Below are 9,199 nucleotides of genomic sequence, written 5' to 3'. Positions count from 1 at the left end.
TTGCTTGATTTCTCTATTTGAGACCTCCACTTGTCCACTTGTTTGTGGATGGTATGGAGTAGCAACCTTATGCTTCACACCATATTTCATTAATACAGCTTCAAGATACTTGTTGTAGAAGTGAGTACCTCCATCACTTATCAGCACTCTAGGCACACCAAATCTTGAAAAAATGTTCTTTCTTATAAAAGAAATCACTACCTTTTGCATCATTTGATCTGGTGGGAATTGCTTCTACCCATTTAGACACATAATCCACTGCCACTAGAATGTATTCGTGTGAGAATGATGGGGGAAATGGTCCCATGAAATCAATCCCCCATACATCAAATAGTTCCACTTCTAAGATGTTGGTTAATGGCAGCTCATGTCTTCTTGAGATATTTCCAGTTCTTTGACATTTGTCATAGTTTTCCACATACCTCTTGGCATCTTTGAAGAGTGTAGGCTAAAAGAAACCTGCTTGCAAAACTTTTGCAACAGTCCTTGAACTTGCATGGTGGCCTCTATATTCTGAATTATGACAATGTCATAGTATCTCAGCTTGCTCACTTTGTGGAATGCATCTTCTAAGTAACCCATCTACTCTAATTTTGAACAGGTATGGGTCTTCCCACACATAGAATTTGCTGTCATGTAAGAACTTCTTCTTTTGCTGCCAAGTAAACCTCTTTGGAATAAATTGAGTGGCTTTAAAATTTGCAATGTCAGCAAACCAAGGCATGTTATCCACTGCAAACAGCTTTTCATCTGGAAATTCTTCATTTATTTCCAATGATTCAGTGGTTGAACTCTCCAAAGGTAATCTGGATAGGTGGTCAGCAACACTATTTTCTTTCCCTTTCTTGTCTTTGATCTCTAGCTCAAATTCTTGGAGGAGTAGAATCCATCTTAATAATCTGGGCTTTGCATCCTGTTTTGTAAAAAGATATTTAAGAGCAGCATGATCAGTGTATATAATCACTTTTGAACCCATTAAATACGATCTAAACTTATCAAAAGCATATACAACAGCTAAAAGTTCTTTTTCTGTTGTTGTGTAATTCACTTGTGCAGGATTTAACACTTTACTTGAATAATAGATAGCATGTAATTTCCTATCTTTTCTCTGTCCTAACACAGCACCCACTGCACTATCACTTGCATCACACATGAGTTCAAAAGGTAATTTTCAATCTGGTTTTGCAAGAATAGGTGCAGAAATCAGTTTCTCTTTTAAAACAGAAAACGCATGCAAAAAATTATCATCAAATATGAAATCTGCATCATTTATAAGTAAATTACTCAAGGGTTTAGCAATCTTAGAAAAATCTTTTATGAATCTTCTATAAAAACCAGCATGTCCTAAAAAACTTCTAACTCCCTTAACATTGATAGGTGGAGGCAATTTACTAATGACTTCTATCTTAGCTTGGTCCACCTCCATTCCTTTCTCTGAAATTTTGTGACCAAGGACAATGCCTTCTTGTACCATAAAATGGCACTTCTCCCAATTCAACACAAGGTTAGTGTCTTGACATCTCTGCAAAACAGTGGATAGATTAGCTAAACAATCATCAAAAGAATCACCAAAAATAGAGAAATCATCCATGAATACCTCTATGATGTTTTCTACCAAATCAGAAAAAATAGAAAGCATGCATCTTTGAAAAGTGGCAGGGGCATTACACAAACCAAATGGCATTCTCCTATATGCAAAGACTCCAAATGGACATGTAAATGCAGTTTTCTCTTGATCCAAAGGATCCACAGCTATTTGATTATATCCTGAATACCCATCAAGAAAACAATAAAATGAATGTCCAGCAAGTCTTTCTAGCATTTGATCTGCAAATGGTAATGGGAAATGGTCTTTTCTGGTTGCATCATTTAATTTCCTATAGTCTATGCATATTCTCCATCCAGTCACAGTCCTAGTAGGGACGAGTTCATTCTTTTCATTACGTATAACTGTCATATCACCTTTCTTTGGAACAACTTGGACTGGACTTACCCAATTACTGTCAGAAATAGGGTATATTATTCCTGCATCTAACAGCTTCATGACCTCCTTTTTAACTACCTCTTTCATGGTTGGGTTTAACCTCCTTTGTGGCTGCACAACAGGCTTAAAATTCTCTTCAAATAAAATTTTGTGCTTACAAAATGAAGGATTTATACCTTTCAGATCTGCAATACTCCATCCAATTGCATATTTGTGTTCTCTCAAAATTCTCAGCAGTTTTTCCTCTTGTTCTTCCTTAAGTTCATTATTGATGATGACTGGATTTTCATGTTTCTCATCCAGAAATGCATACTGTAGGTGGGAAGGAAGTTGTTTCAGCTCTAGCTTTTGCTTTTCCTCTTCTTTATCATCCTTTGCTAGCTTCTCCTTCACTGAATTTTCTGCAGATTTTTAAATTGGCAGAGCTTCTAGTTGCTGCTGCACTTCCATGATGTATTCTTCGTGCAGAAGTTCAGATTTGTTATTCCCTGTAGATATTATTTCTTCTAACACAGCAAGTTCATCAATTTCATTAATATGGCGTTGTGTAATAAAAGCATCCAGTATATCTACCTTCATACATGTACTATCTTCAATTGGATATTTTAAAGCTTCAAACACATTAAACACTACCTTCTCATCTTGAACTCGAAGCATAAGTTCACCTTTCTGCACATCTATTAAAGCTCTTCCGGTTGCAAGAAATGGCCTTCCTAGTATCAAAGGAATGTTGGAATCCACTTCTATGTCCAGAATTACAAAATCTGCAGGAAAAATGAACTTATCAACTTTAACTAATAAATCTTCAACAACTCCATATGGATAAGTGTATGATCTATCAGCTAGTTGCAGTGTAATGTTGGTGGGCTTCACTTCCTCTATCCCAAGTTTCTGCAGAACAGCCAATGGCATCAGATTTATGCTTGCTCCCAAGTCACACAATGCTCTTCCTACAGTGTAGTTTCCTATTTCATAAGGAATGCTAAATGATCCAGGATCTTTCAGCTTTTGAGGAAGCTTTATCGTGAGAATGGCACTGCACTCCTCTGTCAAAGGTACTGTTTTATTATGCTCTAGCTTTCTTTTTCTGGAAAGTTGTTCTTTCATAAATTTTGCATATGAAGGCATTTGCTCCAAAGCTTCTGCAAAAGGAATGTTAATTTGTAATTTCTTAAAGACATTCATAAACCTTTCAAATTATTCCTCTTGTTTAGGATTTTGGACTCTTTGAGGATAGGGCAGCCACTTATATTTTTCTGGATCTATTGGCTTACAAGCTTCCTCAAAGAGTTGCTTTTTTGTTTTCCTCTCAGAATTCATAGAAACATCTACTTTTCCTTCTGAATGGTCTTTCTTTAATAGCTTAAAATTTCCTTGTTGCAGATCTTGTTCAATTTTTCTCTCTGCTGCATCATTTACTTTCTTTTATGCTGGTTTAGGACTTGCAACTATAGCTCCACTCCTTGTAGTTATGGCTTGACATTGCTCTTTAGGATTGATTACTGTATTGCTTGGAAATCTTCCTTCATCCCTGCTGGATAGTTGTTCAGCTAATTGTCCGATTTGTGTTTCTAGTTTCTTCATGGAAGCTTCTTGGTTCTTAAAACTTGTTTGAGTCACCTTCATGAATTGCAGCATAGTTTCTTCCATCTCAGTCAACCTCTCATTCATAGGCTTGGAAAATTTCTGATTTCCTTGAGGTTAAGTGGATGAATTCCTCTGAAAATAAGGCTGTTGTGTTGCTGGACCTGCATTAGAAAATGGCAAATTTGAGTTAGAATTCTTTGCAGCAGAATATTGATTATTCCAATTAGAATATTGCTGAGTTCTATTATTCGAAAATTGAAATCCAGGGGGATATGATGGCTGTTGTCTCTGAAAATTATTCATATAATTCACTTGTTCTTATGGTTCACTTGTGGATGCCTCACATGCACCATTTACATGGTTTCCTCCACAAAAATCACAACTTAGCTGACTGGTAGGCATACTCCCTGTTTGTAGATTGCTGATTTGTTGTGTTAAGGCAGCTAATTATTTTGAAAACATTTGATTTTGTAGCTGATTCTGTGCAAGAAAAGTTTCCAGAACCTTAGCTTCATGACCAGAATTTCTTCCTTGATTTCTTGAGTTTGAATTCTGATACATTGAAGATGCCATCATCTCAATAATTCTCTGAGCTTCTTCCAAGGACTTTGTATTTAATGAACCTCCAGCAGTAGCATCAACCACTGTTCTTGTTACTGCATTCATCCATTATAAAAAGTTTCCAATTGCATCCAATTTGGGATACAATGATGTGGACACTTTCTAAGTAATTCTTTGTATCTTTCCCAAGCTTCATACAATGATTCTCCTTCTTGCTGCACAAAGGATGTAATTTCTCCTCTCAACTTAGCAGCTTTGGATAGAGGGAAGTACTTAGTTAGAAACTTATTCACAAGTTCTATCCAAGTTGTGATGCTTCCTTGTGGTTGAGCTTGTAACCAACATTTTGCTCTATCTCTCAAGGAAAAAGGAAATACTCTTAATCTGATAGTTTCTTCACTAACTCCATTCATTCTTATGGTGTCACACAGCTGCAGAAAATTTGAAATATGTAAGTTAGGATCATCAGAATTTCCTCCAGAAAACTGATCCTGTTGGACTAAATGTAGTAGGGCAGGTTTAATCTCAAAATGGTTGGCTTGAATAGTTGGCCTAATTATAGAAGAGTTAAAACCTTGCATGTTAGGAATAGCATAGTCCCCTAATGTTCTAATTCTGTTATGCTCTGCCATTTCTATTGTTGGATTTGGTTGTCTCAAGGGTGTAGATGTTCTTTTCACTCTAGGATTACTCTGAAATTCTGGAGAATGGACAGCTTCTAATTCACTATCACTCCCTATGGCTTTTTCTACTCTAGACTCTTTTCTCAATCTTCTCAAAGTTATGTCTATGTCAGGATCAAAGACCAGAATTGATTTATTCTTGTTTTTACCACGCATATACAAATCAATTTAAAACAAAATTAAACTATAATTGATATTCAGAAATGCACAACAGAAATCATGCAAAATCTATCAGTAAAAGCATATAGAAACTTAAATCTAGCAGTTACAGAATTGTAAAATCATGTAAAAATATGCAGAATGGCAATTACAAATATGAAGAACAATGAAAACCGAAATTATGCAGATAAACAAGGATGTAAAAACTCTATGCAGCAGACAGCAAAATTATACAGAATACTACACAAGGTGCAGTAAAATTATGCAGAAAGCAATTCGAAAGCAAAGCAACAAAATAAATGCTCAATCTAGTTACTTTTCTACTACTAATGATATTGAAATGCAAAATTCCCCGGCAACGGTGCCAAAAACTTGTTGTTCGCAATCTAACACTAGCAAGTGCACTAGGATTGCAGCAAGTAATGAGTAAATTTAAGATCCAAATATCGTCTCCACAGGGAATTTAGGTTTCAAATACCACTTCATAGAATTATAACCATTTAAGCTTTTTCAAAATTGGAAGGAGAGTAGTAACATCTAATAACAGCAAACTAGAACAATTAAAAGTAAAATGAACTTGCAGAAAACAGAACAACAAACAAACAATTAGGTGATAACAGAGGAAGAAACCATAGCTAGGGAATTGCTTCACCGAAACTCCAATGTTTAATCAATAAAGTTCTGAATTAACAAGCATTTGGAAAGAAAGACAATCAGTTTCACGTTCTATTGTTCAGAGGTTAATTCCTTAACTCAGTGAACCTAACATTCAATTAAAACATTCTAATTCCTTAGATCTGATTTAATTCAACATTGCTTTAAGTATAAGAAACCAAAAGATTGCAAGATCAAAGTTCCTTATCCCTAAGAAAACTATAATCTTGGTGATTGGTTCAGATCTGAAGAACAAATTCAATTTTCATCGACAAAAGTTCCTCTGAAATTAGTTAATCAAATTTCCATTCAATTCCTATGTAAAGTGCAGAATCAATCACTCAATCTATTCCAAAGCTTGAAATCCATATCCAAAATCAATTCAACACATTCATTTCAGATCTACAATCCCTAACTATGAACAAATTACACAGCCATGGCAGCAGAGAAAAGAAAAGAAAGAGAAGAAGAGAAGAAGAAAATCAGAATCGCCAAGGAAGCCTGCTCCACTCCAATTCCTCTTCGTGAAGCTCCGAAATTTGAATCCCCACTCCTCTCTCTCACTTCCTCTAACAAGAAGCTAACTAAAAAAACTAAAAATGAACAGAATCCCTTTTTTCTGGATCGTTTCTGGTATTTATAAAATTTCCCAAATTTTCACGTCATCACTTTTATTAGAAATAGTAGTTACGCAGAGAGTTTTTGGTTGCGCGTTAACACTTTTCCCAGAAATAGTGGCCACGCGCATTTTCTTGATATTGAGAGCTCTCTGGAACTATCACTCTTGATGATAAAAGTGACAATGCAGAGCCAAGGTAGTTGCATGTTATCACTGTTGCTGATAAAAGTGACTACGCGCAACTCGCCAAGTTGAAGACTCTCTGGAAAGATCACTTTTGATGACAATAGTGGTTACGCAGAGCTTTCCTGATATTTTTCCTCTTTGGAACTATCACTTTTAATGATAAAAGTGGTAACGCCCAGGCTTCACTTCTTCTTTGAGCTCTGAAGTGATCACTTTCACTGACAATAGTGATCACGCCCAGTCTGCAATTTCTTATTCTTGTGTTTTTGGAGTCCAGACTTGCTTCTTTCCTCTTCCTTGTCATCAAACCTCCATGGATATGATCCTTGCTCAATTTATTCCTTCAAAAACAAGATTAAAAACTTAATTCCTAAGTAAAATTTTCACAATTGCTAAAATAACTACAAATTTAAACAAAACTTCAATTCCTTCCCTTTTTCTGAGTTTTTTTTGCTTTCTTTATATATTTTTCTTATCAAATGTGTTAGAATTATGCTAAAATATCAGTCAAAATATGGATTCATCATTGTCTGTCATTCTAGTTACAGCGAGAGAATCCCTCGCTACAGCGAGAGGGCTTTAGAGAGCCTGATTCTGAACGACATGTCTCACTACAACAAGAAATATCTCCCTACAACAAGACATCCTACAATTTACACTAATTAAACTCTCTTTATTTCAAACAACATGTACAAACAATTAATAAAAATTGTAATAATAATAAATAACAAAATAAGGGTGTTACAATAATCACACGAAACAATGAGGAAAAGTGAACCATAAATAACAAAATCCTCAAAAGGCTCAAAACTCATATTTAGGGGTTAAAATTTAATGTAGAGTATAAGAGTACAGAACTTAGCTAATTACTAGTATCTTAATGAATCCTTAACTCAATAATAATCACTCAACATGTTCTTCTATCTAAAAAAATTGGCTTCCTTAGGGATAAAAGTTTCAAATTATCATTAAAAAAAAGGGCATAGGCAATGATATATTTTTGCTTCTGTTAATGAATGAGCTAAAATATATATGATGATTACTTTCTTAGATCAAATAGAAATTTCCACTTAACTAAGGATAGACAATGATATTATATGGGCAGCAAAGAGAAACTATGTTTTGTATTACTCTTTATAAGGGTCTGATTTATGCTTGTATATTTTTTTTTTTTACAGAATAGACACTTAAAGAAAGATAACCCCACTAATTCCATGATTCTTGGACTTGTATTGAATAATTGATAGATGATTGCTAAGCCGCTACCAAAACAACTAATTTTCTCTAAGAATTTTGCAATATAGAGCTTAACCTAAGTCGATTCATAGAGACACATATTCAATTAAATTTAATTTTAGGTTCTTTAATAATGTGAGTAATAGTTTGAGGGTTTGCGAATTTTGAATTAATTAAATTAAAATAAATACGTAACTAACTTGATGAAAAAATATTATGAATTATCAATCCATAGTTCACAAATACATGTAATTTCGATTATCACAATATCTCAAGGTTTTAATTTGAATTACGATAATTACCCAATCTAATTATTAATTTAATCAAATAACCTAATTGAATCATATTATGAATTAAATCAAATTATCATTTAATTCAACCCAAATTTAATGATCAAATCAGAATATTGATAAGTCTGTAATTAGGTCCTTTTTTACAGCCCATATATTCATATTTGACCTTTATTTTATTTGGGTTTTACACTAATTTATTTATTAATTATGCAATTTGGTATAAAGATGCCGCAAGTATACTTTGGGTGTGTTTTGGGCCCAAATTGATAGAAAATTAGAGCTTTGCAGTAGTCAGCACGCCTAGACCCTTTCAACAAGCACGGGGGGTGCTTCGAGCCCATTCACAATCATGCTTAAGGCCTTGTACGGCCGTGCTCATCTGCGAGAAGCCCAATTATCAAGAGTCTTTAAGGTTTTCAAACCCTATTAAAAGGAGATCTCAGGCATCGTAAAAAAGGACCCCTTTTTATCTTGGCTTTAGCTCTAGAATACATCTGATTTCGTCTCTCTTGCACGGGATCCTTGGCACATGCTTGACAAGACTTGAAGCTTCGAGCGATCGTACTTGAAGACCGGGAACACATCTCACACTCTAGTTTGCTATTTCTTTTGATTATGGATTTGTTTATGATTATTTTAGTTCTTTTCTTTAACATGAGTAACTAAGTCCATAGCTAGGGCTATGGGAACTATTGTTCATGAATTTATGGAATTTTGATGTTTGAATCTAAATTTGATTTCTGTTTTGTGGTTAGATTTTATCCTATTGCGCTTCTTTCTTAATCCTAATTAATTATATCGTCAGGCGACCGTACCTCGATTAATTAATAGATCTATAGGGTAAAATGAGACATAGGATTTGGTGGACCAAACCAATCTTTCTCTTCTAATCGTTATTAAATTAACAAATTCGTAGGCTCCTAAAGCTTTCTTAAATTAATGTCTTGCATGACCATTAGGGATGTTAATTTAGAGAAAAGAATATTAATATTGCATGACCATTGGGTATTAATAGTATTTGTATGAATGATTGGTAATCACAAGGAAATCAGATTTAGAGTTAAACAGAAAAATAACATAAATGATTGAATGAGAAAACCCATATGCCCTAGGTTCCTCTCCGATAAGTTTAACCAAGACGTGCATTGTATTCCTTGCTCTTATTTTTATAATTGATTTTATAAATTCTTGTTTTTAATTAATCTCATAACTTTGAAGCTTAAACAATTGAATTAGG

The 9,199-nt window shown here is 34.3% G+C and overlaps 1 non-coding gene across 1 annotated transcript; it reads left to right on the top strand.

Annotated features, from left to right (window-relative positions):
• The first annotated feature begins 4,273 nt into the window (after positions 1-4,273).
• LOC113868205 lies at positions 4,274-4,380 on the top strand. Its single transcript, XR_003505231.1, has one exon. It is a non-coding gene; the product is annotated as a small nucleolar RNA R71 (small nucleolar RNA).
• The last annotated feature ends 4,819 nt before the right edge of the window (positions 4,381-9,199 follow it).

This window comes from Abrus precatorius, unplaced genomic scaffold (genome assembly GCF_003935025.1).
Source record: "Abrus precatorius isolate BTA unplaced genomic scaffold, Abrus_2018 Scaffold5, whole genome shotgun sequence".
NCBI lineage: Eukaryota > Viridiplantae > Streptophyta > Magnoliopsida > Fabales > Fabaceae > Abrus > Abrus precatorius.
Note: the sequence above shows the minus strand (reverse complement) of the source record. Positions and strands in the feature narration are given on the sequence as shown.